At 46.6% G+C, this 12,939-nt stretch overlaps 1 protein-coding gene across 4 annotated transcripts in view; it reads right to left on the minus strand.

Annotated features, from left to right (window-relative positions):
• Positions 1–12,939, minus strand: part of ERMARD (ER membrane associated RNA degradation) — a 372,196-nt gene that overhangs the window by 130,468 nt on the left and 228,789 nt on the right. The window lies entirely within an intron of this gene.

The raw sequence follows: 12,939 nt of genomic DNA on the forward strand, positions 1-12,939 counted from the left end.
TTTATTCCTCAATCAATGCCAGTTGTCAATTGTTCCTGCCTGGAGGCACGGCTCTTGGATTTCCCTGACTCTCTGATCTGTTCAGCAAAGATAAGTCCTTGCTTGTCCTTTTGCGGTCCACTTGTTGTGGACTTATTTTTCAGCACATTTATGTTTTGTTCATTTGTCCAGCTTAGTAGCATGGATCTATTTAGCTAAGCTGGAAGCTCTGGGCTGCAGATTTTGCCCTCCACACCTTTAGTCAGGTGTGGAGATTTTTGCATATCTCTGCGGTGGACTTTTTCTAGTTTTTATTACTGACCGCACAGTGTTTCTTTCCTTACTGTCTATCTAGCTAGAATTGGCCTCCTTTGCTTAATCTTGTTTCATACTACGTATGTCATTTCCTTCTCCTCTCACAGCCAATATTTGTGGGGGGCTGTCCTTTCCTTTGGGGATTTTCTCTGAGGCAAGATAGCTTTCCGTTTTCTACCGTTAGGGGTAGCTAGTTCTCCGGCTGTGACGAGATGTCCAGGGAGTGACAGGAACATTCCACGGCTACTGCTAGTGTTGTGTTAAGATCAGGAACTGCAGTCTGTATAGTTACCACCTGCCCAGAGCTAGTCGCATGTCGCTCCTAAATTACCAGTCCATAACAGGTATGGACCTGAGGAAAGGTCCTGGGCTCCAGCTCATTCTGTAAGGGCTGATTGGTTGGTCTAGGCCTTTCATCAGAGGTTTCCTGGGAAACCTGGGGGTCTGGTGGCCCCCCTTGAAGAGGGGGTGCTGTCACGATCTCTGCTCTGTTCCTGTCTGATGTTATTTTGTGTAGGGGTTGTGCTGGATCATTTGTTCACTTTCCTTGATTAGTCTTCTACTTAAGCATGCTAGCTCCTTCACTCTGTGTCAATTGTGCACTTGCTGCTGCCTGTGTAAGTCTGATCTCTCTCTGTGCTCTGCGCCTGACTTTAATCCCTTCCTGGAATTGATTCTTTGCTTGTGACCTGACTTCTCTTTTGCCTGCACCCTGTAAACTATATTTGCCTTTTTGGTTTTCCTGACCCTGGCTAGTGAATTGGATTTGGTCTCTGACTACCCCCTGTTGAACTGCGCCATTTCCTGGACCTGACCTTGGATCGTTTGACCTCCCTTTACTTATCCAGTAAGTAGTATTATATTACTACTAGATGTTTCCAGCCAACTAACGCTCGGCACCCTCATTGCCATCTAATTAACGCTGCTGGTGATTAAACTAAAGTAAATAATGACAACATTCAATAGCGCTTACGCAGGTGGTAAATTAACTTAAAATGAAGTTAATAACAATAGTGTGATGTGTTGGGGGCGGGAATATGTGTGGTAATAGGGTGGGGGGCGGGAATATGTGTGGTAATAGGGTGGGGGGTGGGATTATGTGTGGTAATAGGGTGGGGTGCGGGATTGTGTGTGGTAATGGGGTTGGGGGCGGGATTATGTGTGGTGATGTGGTGGGGGCGGGATTGTGTGTGGTAATGTGGTGGGGGGCAGGATTATGTGTGGTAATGGGGTGGGGGGGCATGATTGTGTGTGGTAATGGGGTGGGGGGGCGGGATTATGTGTGGTAATGTGGTGGGGGGTGGGATTAGGTGCAGTAATGTGGTGGGGGGCGGGATTATGTGTGATGTGCTGGGGGGGCGGGATTATGTGTGATGTGCTGGGGGGGTGGGATTATGTGTGGTAATGTGGTGGGGGCGCGGGATTATGTGTGGTAATGTGGTGGGGGCGGGAGTCGGGACTGTGTGGTAATGTGGTGGGTGGCGGGATTATGTGTGGTAATGTGGTGGGGAGCGGGATTATTTGTGGTAATGTGGTGGGGGCGGGATTATGTGTGGTAATGTGTTGGGGGGCGGGATAACCTGTAGTAATGTGGTGGGGGAGGGATTATGTGTGGTAATGTAGTGGGGAACGGGAATATGTGTGGTAATGTGGTGGGGGGCGGGATTATGTGTGGTAATGTGGTGGGGGACAGGATTATGTGTGGTAATGTGGGGGGGGATTATCTGTGATAATATGGTGGGGGGGTGGGATTATGTGTAGTAATGTGGTGGGGTGGCGGGATTATGTGTGGTGATGCGGTGGGGGGGCGGGATTATGTGTGGTAATGTGGTGGTCAGGATTCTCTGTGATAATGTGGTGGGGGGTGGGATTATGTGTGATGGTCTGGTGGGGGTGCGGGATTGTGTGGTGATGAGGGGAGCAGGATTACGTGTGGTGATGTGGTGGGGGCGGGATTATGTGTGGTAATGTGGTGGGGGCGGGATTATGTGTGGTAATGTGGTGGGGGCGGGATTATGTGTGGTAATGTGGTGGGGGGCGGGATTATGTGTAGTAATGTGGTGGCGGGGCGGGATTATGTGTGGTGATGTGGTGGAATTATGTGTGGTGATGTGGTGGGGGGGTGGGATTATGTGTGGTGATGGGGTGGGGGCGGGATTATGTGTGGTGATGGGGTGGGGGGCGGGATTATGTGTGGTGATGGAGTGGGGGGCGGGATTATGTGTGGTGATGGGGTGGGGGGCGGGATTATGTGTGGTAATGCGGTGGGGGCGGGATTGTGTGTGGTAATGTGTTGGGGGGCGGGATTATCTGTGGTAATGTGGTGGGGGGTGGGATTATGTGTAGTAATGTGGTGGGGTGGTGGGATTATGTGTCGTAATGTGTTGGGGGTAGGATTATCTGTGGTAATGTGGTGGGGGGCGGGATTATGTGTGGTACTGTGGTGGGGGGTGGGATTGTGTGTGGTAATGTGGTGGGGGCGGGATTATCTGTGGTAATATGGTGGGGGTGGGATTATGTGTAGTAATGTGGTGGGGTGGCGGGATTATGTGTGGTGATGTGGTGGGGGCGGGATTATCTGTGGTAATGTGGTGGGGGCAGGATTATGTGTGGTAATGTGGTGGGGGCGCAGGATTATGTGTGGTAATGTGGTGGGGGTAGGATTATGTGTGGTAATGTGGTGGGGGGCGGGATTATGTGTGGTAATGTGGTGGGGGGGTGGGATTATCAGTGGTAATGTGGTGGGGGCGGGATTATGTGTGGTAATGTGGTGGGGGGGCAGGATTATGTGTGGTAATGTGGTGGGGGGTGGGATTATGTGGTGGGGGGCGGGACTGTGTGGTAATGTGGTGGGGGGCAGGATTATCAGTGGTAATGTGGTGGGGGCAGGATTATGTGTGGTAATGAGGTGGCGGGCGGGATAAATCAGTGGTAATGTGGTGGGGGGCGGGATTATGTGTGGTAATGTGGTGGGGGCAGGATTATCTGTGGTAATGTGGTGGGGGGGCGGGATTATGTGTAGTAATGTGGTGGGGTGGCGGGGTTATGTGTGGTGATGTGGTGGGGGGCGGGGTTGTGTGTGGTGATGTGGTGGGGGGCGGGATTATGTGTGGTAATGGGGTGGGGGTGGGGTTTTATATGTGGCGATGTGTTGGGGGGCTGGATTGTGTGGTGATATGTTGGGGGGCGGGATTATGTGTGGTGATGTGGTGGGGGGGCGGGATTATGTGTGGTGATGTGGTGGGGGGGCGGGATTTTTGGGGGGCGGGATTGTGTGTGGTGATGTGGTGTGGATTGTGTGTGGTAATGGGGTGGGGGGCGGGATTGTGTGTGGTGAAGTGGTGGGGGGCGGAGCTACTGTGCAGGGGGCGGGATTAGCGAGTAATCACGATGCCTCATATATATATATAGATAGTGACTCGCGTCACAGTGAGGTTTTATGAACTGCGTCAATATAATAGATAAAAAAAGTCATTTTTGGAAACATGATAGAATGGCGAATGCAAAGCATAGTTTCACGTCACTAAGCAACAGATAGGGACACTGTAGGGGGCATTTGTGCACATTTTATTCCAAGTGCATTTTCTTCAAAGTGCCTTGCAGTTAATCATGGCATGAATCTAACACTCATATTTACAAGTGCATCTCACTAAATTAGAATAGCATCAAAAAGTTAATTTATTTCAGTTCTTCAATACAAAAAGTGAAACTCATATTATATAGCGTCATTACAGAGTGATGATTTCGAGTGTATATTTCTGTTTATGTTGATGATTGCTCAAACAAAAAAGGCAGCAATCTGTAGCGCCATAGCACGTAAATATGAAATATTAAAATTGAATTGCAATACTGCATTAGAAATATGAAAAATCGAGAAAGCTTAGTGCATAAATTGGCCAATACATGTGTACCTGGAAACCACGTTAAGGCGTTTCTCTTTTCCAGGACCTAGCAATGCCTTTCCTCTCTTAGAATAAAGTCTTCATCTGTATGGGAACATAAATCCTCTCTTAGACTAAAATCTATCTCTCTGTGGAGGGGTAGTGGTCCTGATGGGATTAAAAACACCTGTGGCTAAAAGGCGGAGTGCTCAGTCAGAAGGCTAATGAATACAAATTTTAAAAAACTGACCGTCACATCCAACCATATACTAAGCGTTCTCGATTTTTCATATTTCTAATGCAGTATTGCAATTCACTTCTCAGATTTCATATTTGCATGCTATGGAGCTACAGAGTGCTTCCTTTATGTTTCAGTGTATATGAGCTGGTGACTCTAGGTTAGCACCTGTTCACATTTAGTCTATGTTTGGATGTGACGGTCAGTTTTTTTAAATTTGTATTCATTAGCCTTCTGACTGAGCACTCCGCCTTTTAGCCACAGGTGTTTTTAATCCCAGCAGGACCACTACCCCTCCACAGAGAGATAGATTTTAGTCAAGAGAGGATTTATGTTCCCATACAGATGAAGACTTTATTCTAAAAGAGGAAAGGCATTTCTAGGTCCTGGAAAAGAGAAACGCCTTAACGTGGTTTCCAGGTACACATGAATTGGCCAATTTCTGTGCTAAGCTTTCTCGATTTTTCATATTTCTAATGCAGTATTGCAATTCAATTTTCATGTTTCACATTTGCATGCTATGGCGCTACAGAGTCCTGCCTTTTTTGTTTGAGTGTATATGAGTTGATGACTCTAGGTTAGCACCTCTTCACACAGTCTATGTTTGGATGTGACGGTCAGTTTTTTTTAAATAGGTTGATGATTATGGCTTTCAGCCAATGAAAACCCAAAAGTACAGTATTTTGCGGATTATAAAACGCACCAGATTATAAGACACACTCCAAATTTTGAGGAGAAAAATAGGGGGAAATAAAACTTTTTTTTAGTAAAATGGTGGTGCTTCTTATAATCAATGTGTCTTATTGCTTACCGGGGTGGTGGCTGCGGTAAAGCGGGGTCCCAGGGTCGCCGCTGGAGGAGGAAGAGTGGAGCGTTGCTGCAGGCCACAAGCTGGGATGAGGGGGTGTTCGGATGTAAGGCGCGCTAATGCAGGTGTTGGGTGCTACGGGGGCACTCCCGACATCTTGTGAAAGCCTATAGCCCCCCAGAGTTTTCTATGTGATGCACTGGAGCCCGGGGAAATGGATGCCGGCCGGGGGCGGCGCATGTGCAGATGGACATATTTGCACCAAGATCTCAGGAGATCTGATTTCATCAATTTGGCGTGGTATGGAGACGATCAGCCTGTCGCACTGCTGAGGTGTTATGAAAACCCAGGTTACTTTGATAGTAGCCTTCAGCTCGTCTGCATTGCTGGGTCTGGTGTTTCATCTTCCTCTTGACAATACCCCATAGGCTTATTGGGGTGCATCCAGGAATCCCCCCTGGACATCTTATGACAGGGGTATTGAGGTGCGTCATAATTCTTGGCAGCCCACCCTCTCACAGCGTAGGCTACAACAGCTTAGGAGACCCACTATTTCATAATGGCCCTTTAAGAAAATTAATGGAGCCTGATGCACCAGTAAAAATAGGCTCTGTGACTTTAAGAGTCCCTCCTTCATAAATGAAACAAGATGGGTCTGTGTATGTGTCACACACCACATGGCCAGCTAGGGTTGTTAAATGTTACAATGACATTTCCCAGTGAATGCATTTGTAGTGGTTGAAAGCAATGATAAAGTTGAAAAACGCTTCAAAAACGCGGCGTCTGAACTAAGCCTAAGTGGGGAAGGAAATTTTCGGTCAGGGGTTAAATATTTGGCCTTACAGGCAAGTCATTAACCTGCAAAAGATGTGCCTTAACATATTTCAAAGCAAAATCCGTTTTTGTTTCGTTTTCATGTGTTTTTTTGTGGCACCAATAAAAATGGCCTGAATCTCGGAAAAATTGGATTAAAGCTGTGAACTAGGAGTCAGGAATGCTTCCAGGGGCGATCCTCAGATGTTTTTAGACCTTAAAAGGCCCCCTGGGGGGATCGCGGTAAAAATACTCGGGTCTCACATAGACTTACATTGGGCTCGTTGTTCTGGCCGAGTACCCGAGCATTTTAGTGCTCACTCATCACTAGCAAGCACCCATACAGTGGGTGGGAGGGTGCTCACCATATTCCCTCCCACAGAGCTCCTGGCATGTGTACTAGCAGCACCTGCGGTGATGTCACAATCATGTGATCATCACATGGTCCTGTACATATACCTGGACATGTGAGACAGTCTGGGTGGTGTATTAGTAGAGGAAGCAATCCCTCGTGGCTCCAGAAGGAGCAGAGAACATTGCCAGGTGTCTGCAGGTGGAACCGCAGAGAAAGGATTCTGATTAACTTTGTTTGTTTTGTTATACGTTAAGCCAGGAAGGCTCTGCTTTTGTTTTCCAGAACTCTGCATTGCTCTATGCTGACTTTAATAAAGCAGAAGGTGTTTCACAATCAAAGTGTTCCTGCGTTTACCTGAAGAAGCAGCTAGGTGTGTCGACTGTTGTGAATTCTGTTTGTGGGCTCCCCCGGTGGTGTTTGATGGTAGTGCCACTTGTGTGCTTTCTGCTATCTCTGCTCACCTGTTGCCACCCATTAGGGGAGTTTCCTATTTAAGGCTGCATGGCTGTTAGTCCTATGCCGGCCAACAATGTATCAGTAGCATTCTGTTGCATTCTCCTGCCTCAAGTTCCTGTTCAGCTAAGTTGAATTTTGTTTTGAGTTTATGCTAACTTCTTGTCCAGATTGCAGTAATGTGTCTCGCTGCAGCTGGAAGCTCTTGTGGACAGAAATTGCCACTCCAAGTGGCATGAGTTGTCACTGTAGTTTAAAGTAATTTCTGGATGGTGTTTTTGAGTAGTGTTTTAAGTTGACCGTGAAGTAACACTTTCCTGTCCTTCTGCTATCTAGAAAGCGGACCTCTCTATGCTAAACCTGCTGTTCATCCTACGTATGTCATTTCCTCTGAACTCACCGTCAATATCTGTGGGGGGCTGCTATCTCCTTTTGGGGTACATCTCTGGAGGTAAGACAGGCCTGTATATTCCTCTGATAGGGGTAGTTAGATCTCCGGCTGGCGCGTGGTGTCTAGGGCATCGTAGGAACACTCCCCGGCTGCTTCAAGTGTTGTGTGAGGTTCAGGTCACGGTCAACTTTAGTTTCCATCACCCGAGAGCTAGTCCGTTTTGTTATTTTTTATTTCCTTGCCATTGGGAAATCATGACAGTCGACCACTAAAAGGCATAAGACCCCGCTTTTCCTGCTAAGATACATTTACTTGATTCAACAAAGATAACTGAGAGTTGTAATGTACGGTATTTATTTTTGGCCATAGTAATTACATTAAATAGATGACGTAGGCACTACTAAAGGAGTGGTGCTCAAGTAGGGGCCCAAGCCGTCATAAATGTAGCGATAAACTTGGCACACACCAATATGTAGATGCAGTGAAAAGGGGGTTTAATGAGGTAGAGTACATACAGTAGTAGACGTTTCGGTCTATACAACAGACCTTCATCAATGTACCTCACTCAATTTTTATATAGGGTACCCCGGGTCATGTGGAGGACAAGGAGTCCCTGTTGTCCACACACTGCGTCCAAGGTCCGTATACATCTCTCCTCTTTCATTGCAGCCTGCTCCCTCTTTACAGTAGGAGCCAACTGACCACAACAGGGACTCCTTGTCCTCCACATGACAAGGGGTACCATATATAAAAATTGAGTGAGGTACATTGATGAAGGTCTGTTGCATAGACCGAAACGTCTACTACTGTATGTACTCTACCTCATTAAACCCCTTTTTCACTGCATCTACATATTGGTGTGTGCCAAGTTTATCACTACTTAGTAATTACATTGTAAAGGCACCAGAGCATATGCAATGTGATAGTGTTCTGTCTAGAGGCGAACGACAGAATTACAGGCGTAAAAATGGGTTGTGCTTCTACTGTGGGGATCCAGCTCATGTTATATCAGCATGCTCTAAACGCATAAAAAAGGTTGATAAAAAGGTTGATAAATCTTTTTCTATGGGTACTTTGCAGTCTAAATTTATTTTGTCCGTGACATTGATTTGTACATTATCATCTGTTACCGTGGATGCTTATGTGGATTCTGGCGCCGCTCTGAGTCTCATGGATTGGTCCTTTGCCAAGCGTTGTGGTTTTGATTTAGAGCCTCTGGAAGTTCCTATACCCCTAAAGGGGATTGATTCTACACCTTTGGCTAGCAATAAACCACAATACTGGACACAAGTGACTATGCATCTTACCCCAGACCACCAAGAGGTTATTCGTTTTCTTGTGTTATACAATTTACATGATGTTTTAGTGCTTGGATTACCATGGTTACAAATTCATAATCCAGTCTTGGACTGGAGATCAATGTCTGTGTTGAGCTGGGGATGTCGGGGGATTCATGGGAATGCTCCTTTGGTTCCCATTTCTTCATCTACTCCCTCTGAGATCCCAGCATTTCTGTCAGATTTTCATGATGTCTTCCAGGAGCCTAAAATTCTCTCCCTCCTCACAGAGAGTGTGACTGCGCAATTGAGTTGATTCCCGGTAGTAAATTTCCTAAAGGTCGTCTGTTTAATTTGTCTGTACCTGAACATGCTGCTATGCGGGAGTATATCAGAGAATCTTTGGAAAAGGGTCATATTCGCCCCTCTTTGTCTCCACTAGGGGCAGGTTTTTTCTTTGTGGGTAAAAAGGATGGTTCATTGAGACCTTGTATCGACTATCGACTTCTGAATAAGATTACAGTTAAATACCAGTACCCTTTGCCTTTACTGACTGATCTGTTTGCTCGCATAAAGGGGGCTAAGTGGTTCACTAAGATCGATCTTCGTGGTGCGTATAATTTGGTGCGGATTAAGCAGGGGGATGAGTGGAAGACCGCATTTAATACGCCTGAAGGCCATTTTGAGTATTTGGTAATGCCTTTCGGTCTCGCGAATGCCCCTTCCGTTTTTCAGTCCTTTATGCACGATATTTTCCGTGAATATCTGGATAAATTTATGATTGTGTATCTGGATGATATTCTGATTTTTTCGGAGGACTGGGAATCTCATGTTCAACAGGTCAGGAGAGTTTTTCAGGTTTTGCGGGCTAATTCTCTTTTTGTGAAGGGCTCAAAGTGTATTTTTGGGGTTCAGAGAATTTCCTTTTTGGGATATATTTTTTCCCCTTCATCTATGGAAATGGACCCTGCTAAGGTTCAGGCTATTTGTGACTGGATACAACCTACTTCTCTGAAGAGTCTTCAGAAATTCTTGGGATTTGCTAATTTCTATCGCCGATTCATAGCTGGTTTTTCTGCCATTGCTAAACCTTTGACTGATTTGACTAAAAAGGGTGCTGATGTTGCTAATTGGTCCTCTGCGGCTGTGGAGGCCTTTCGGGAGCTTAAGCGCCGCTTTTCTTCTGCTCCTGTGTTGCGCCAGCCTGATGTGTCGCTCCCTTTCCAGGTTGAAGTGGATGCTTCCGAGATCGGAGCAGGGGCAGTTTTGTCGCAGAAAGGTCCTGACTGCTCAGTAATGAGACCATGTGCGTTTTTTTCTCGAAAGTTTTCACCCGCTGAGCGAAATTATGATGTTGGAAATCGGGAGCTCTTGGCCATGAAGTGGGCATTTGAGGAGTGGCGTCATTGGCTTGAGGGTGCTAGACACCAGGTGGTGGTCTTGACTGATCACAAGAATCTGATTTATCTTGAGTCAGCCAGGCGTCTGAATCCTAGACAGGCGCGCTGGTCGTTATTTTTCTCCCGATTTAACTTTGTGGTTTCATATCTGCCTGGTTCTAAAAATGTGAGGGCGGATGCCCTCTCTAGGAGTTTTGAGCCTGACTCGCCTGGTGATTCCGAACCTACTGGCATCCTGAAGGATGGGGTGATATTGTCAGCTGTCTCCCCAGACCTGCGACGCTCATTGCAGGAGTTTCAGGTGGATAGGCCTGATCGCTGTCCGCCTGGTAGACTGTTTGTCCCTGATGACTGGACCAGTAGAGTTATCTCGGAGGTTCATTCTTCCGCGTTGGCAGGTCATCCTGGAATTTTTGGCACCAGGGATTTGGTTTCTAGGTCCTTTTGGTGGCCTTCCTTGTCTCGAGATGTGCGTATGTTTGTGCAGTCTTGTGATGTTTGTGCTCGGGCCAAGCCTTGCTGTTCTCGGGCTAGTGGGTTGTTGTTGCCCTTGCCTATTCCTAAGAGGCCTTGGACGCACATCTCTATGGACTTTATTTCTGACCTTCCTGTTTCTCGTAGGATGTCTGTCATCTGGGTGGTGTGTGACCGTTTTTCCAAGATGGTTCATTTGGTACCCTTGCCCAAGTTGCCCTCCTCCTCTGAGCTGGTTCCTCTATTTTTTCAGAATGTGGTGCGTTTGCATGGTATTCCTGAGAATATAGTGTCTGATAGGGGTACTCAGTTTGTGTCTAGATTTTGGAAGGCGTTCTGTGCCAGGATGGGCATCGATTTGTCTTTTTCGTCTGCATTCCATCCTCAGACTAATGGCCAGACTGAGCATACTAATCAGACTTTGGAGACTTACTTGAGGTGTTTTGTGTCCGCTGATCAGGATGATTGGATTGATTTTTTGCCGTTGGCAGAGTTTGCCCTTAACAATCGGGCCAGTTCTGCCACTTTGGTTTCTCCTTTTTTTTGTAATTCGGGGTTTCACCCTCGTTTTTCGTCCGGTCAATTGGAGTCTTCGGATTGTCCTGGAGTGGATGCCATGGTGAATAGGATGCATCAGATTTGGGGACAGGTTGTGGACAATCTGAAGTTGTCCCAGGAGAAGACTCAACAGTTCACTAATCGTCATCGGCGTGCTGGTTCTCGTCTTTGTGTTGGGGACCTGGTGTGGCTGTCTTCTCGATTTATTCCTATGAAGGTCTCGTCTCCTAAGTTTAAGCCTCGGTTTATCGGCCCTTATAAGATTCTGGAAGTGCTTAATCCTGTGTCCTTTCGTTTGGACCTCCCAGCATCTTTTACTATTCATAATGTTTTTCATCGGTCATTGTTGCGGAGGTATGAGGTGCCGGTTGTTCCTTCTGCTGATCCTCCTGCTCCTGTGCTGGTCGAGGGTGAATTGGAGTATGTGGTGGAAAAGATCTTGGACTCCCGTGTTTCCAGACGGAAACTTCAGTATCTGGTTAAGTGGAAGGGCTATGGTCAGGAGGATAATTCCTGGGTGACAGCATCCGATGTTCATGCTCCTAATTTGGTTCGTGCATTTCATAGTGCTCATCCAGATCGCCCTGGTGGTTCTGGTGAGGGTTCGGTGCCCCCTCCTTAAGGGGGGGGTACTGTTGTGAATTCTGTTTGTGGGCTCCCCCGGTGGTGTTTGATGGTAGTGCCACTTGTGTGCTTTCTGCTATCTCTGCTCACCTGTTGCCACCCATTAGGGGAGTTTCCTATTTAAGGCTGCCTGGCTGTTAGTCCTATGCCGGCCAACAATGTATCAGTAGCATTCTGTTGCATTCTCCTGCCTCAAGTTCCTGTTCAGCTAAGTTGAATTTTGTTTTGAGTTTATGCTAACTTCTTGTCCAGATTGCAGTAATGTGTCTCGCTGCAGCTGGAAGCTCTTGTGGACAGAAATTGCCACTCCAAGTGGCATGAGTTGTCACTGGAGTTTAAAGTAATTTCTGGATGGTGTTTTTGAGTAGTGTTTTAAGTTGACCGTGAAGTAACACTTTCCTGTCCTTCTGCTATCTAGAAAGCGGACCTCTCTATGCTAAACCTGCTGTTCATCCTACGTATGTCATTTCCTCTGAACTCACCGTCAATATCTGTGGGGGGCTGCTATCTCCTTTTGGGGTACATCTCTGGAGGTAAGACAGGCCTGTATATTCCTCTGATAGGGGTAGTTAGATCTCCGGCTGGCGCGTGGTGTCTAGGGCATCGTAGGAACACTCCCCGGCTGCTTCAAGTGTTGTGTGAGGTTCAGGTCACGGTCAACTTTAGTTTCCATCACCCGAGAGCTAGTCCGTTTTGTTATTTTTTATTTCCTTGCCATTGGGAAATCATGACAGTCGACCACTAAAAGGCATAAGACCCCGCTTTTCCTGCTAAGATACATTTACTTGATTCAACAAAGATAACTGAGAGTTGTAATGTACGGTATTTATTTTTGGCCATAGTAATTACATTAAATAGATGACGTAGGCACTACTAAAGGAGTGGTGCTCAAGTAGGGGCCCAAGCCGTCATAAATGTAGCGATAAACTTGGCACACACCAATATGTAGATGCAGTGAAAAGGGGGTTTAATGAGGTAGAGTACATACAGTAGTAGACGTTTCGGTCTATACAACAGACCTTCATCAATGTACCTCACTCAATTTTTATATAGGGTACCCCGGGTCATGTGGAGGACAAGGAGTCCCTGTTGTCCACACACTGCGTCCAAGGTCCGTATACATCTCTCCTCTTTCATTGCAGCCTGCTCCCTCTTTACAGTAGGAGCCAACTGACCACAACAGGGACTCCTTGTCCTCCACATGACAAGGGGTACCATATATAAAAATTGAGTGAGGTACATTGATGAAGGTCTGTTGCATAGACCGAAACGTCTACTACTGTATGTACTCTACCTCATTAAACCCCTTTTTCACTGCATCTACATATTGGTGTGTGCCAAGTTTATCACTACTTAGTAATTACATTGTGCTT

This window comes from Ranitomeya variabilis, chromosome 2, assembly GCF_051348905.1.
Source record: "Ranitomeya variabilis isolate aRanVar5 chromosome 2, aRanVar5.hap1, whole genome shotgun sequence".
NCBI lineage: Eukaryota > Metazoa > Chordata > Amphibia > Anura > Dendrobatidae > Ranitomeya > Ranitomeya variabilis.